This window comes from Nannospalax galili, unplaced genomic scaffold (assembly GCF_000622305.1).
Source record: "Nannospalax galili isolate Female #2095 unplaced genomic scaffold, S.galili_v1.0 scaffold2939, whole genome shotgun sequence".
Taxonomy (NCBI): Eukaryota; Metazoa; Chordata; class Mammalia; order Rodentia; family Spalacidae; genus Nannospalax; species Nannospalax galili.
In genome coordinates, this window is record NW_008342731.1 from 3412 (window position 1) to 4972 (window position 1561).

Here is a 1561-nt window from a genome sequence, read left to right on the forward strand (position 1 = left end):
TTTTACACTAGGGAACAAAACCAGGGTCCTACATGTACTAGGCAAGCTCAGTAACACTGGCCCATACCTCCAGCCAAGGAGTTTTGGTTTTAAAAAATATTATTCATTTATTTGTCTTGGACCAAGTATAGACTAGCCCCACCACATCTTCTGGAATGGAGCTTTGATGGAGAAATATGAGCAAGATGATCTTCAGGGGCTGGCAAGATGGCTCCGTGGTTAAAGCTCTGGCTTCTCTTGCAGAGACTTATCTATTTTTAAAAAATATTTTTTTATTATTTTTATTGTTTTATGTGTATGAGTGTATTGCTTGCATGTATGTGAGTGCACCCGTGTCATGCAATGCCACGGAGGTCAGAAGAGGGTATCGCATACCCCTGGACCTGGAGTTAAGGACAGTTCATAGCCTCCATGTGGGTGCTGGGAATCAAACCCGGGTCTTCTGCAAGAGCAGTCAGTGCTCTTAACCACTGAGCCATCTCTCCAGCCCCTACAGTGGAACTTCCAAACCTAAGGCTCAGGGAACATCAAGGAAGAGGAGGGTCTTTTGGACCACCCTAAGAATCAAGGTTTCCCTTGTGTGCTGGGTAGCTTTAGTGTCAACTTGACACACCTGGGTTGAGGGAGCGTTGAGTCAAAACCTATTGTGGGCAGTACCACCCTAAGACAGATGGTCCTGTGTTATATAATAAAGCAGGCTGAGCAAGAGCCAAGGGAGGAAGCAGTAGGTGACATCCCTCCATGGCCTGTGCTCCAGCCCCTGCCTCCAGGTTCCTGCCCTGAGTTCCTACCTTGGGCTCCCTGATGAACTGTGACCCGGGAAATGTAAGCTACATAAACCCTTTCCTCCCCAAGTTGGTATTGGTCAGAGTGTTTTGTCACAGCAATGAAGAACAAACTAAGACACCTTGTCTGGAACTGTGATCTTTGTGGTGTAGTCTTCAACTGTACCTGGCCTCACGTGTACATTGTATGTGCATTTTTCACTAGGCTATTAAATAATGCATTTCTTTTTGGCTGTTCATATTATTAAGCATTATTTATCTCCTTTTCATTGCTCTTCCCTGTGGAACCCTCCCCCCCCAGTTAAAGTACACCCAGTTTTCCCCATTTCCCCCTTGATAATGCCCATCTCCTAATTACTGTTTTAGTTACTTATCTATTACTGTGATAGAATCACTGACCAAAGAAATGTATAAAAGGAAGAGTTATTTAGCTTACGGTTCCAAAGGGGCAAGAGTCCATCCTGGTGGGGAGGCATGGTGGCAGAGGTGACTGGAGGAGGAGCAGAAGCTAAGCTCTCACATCTTCAAGCAGGCACAGGAAGCAAGAGAGCAATTCAAGAGCTGGTAAGGCTTTAAGAGCTCTCTAAGCCTGCCCCCAGTGACATGCTTCCTCCAGCAAGGCCACATCTTCTAAAACAGCACCACCAACTAGGGACAAAATGTCTGAATACTTGGAGTCTGTGGGGGACAGGCTCATTCAAACCATCACATTCCAGCCCCTGGCCCTCATAGGCTCATGACCATATAAAATGCAAAATGCACTTAGTTTATCCTTA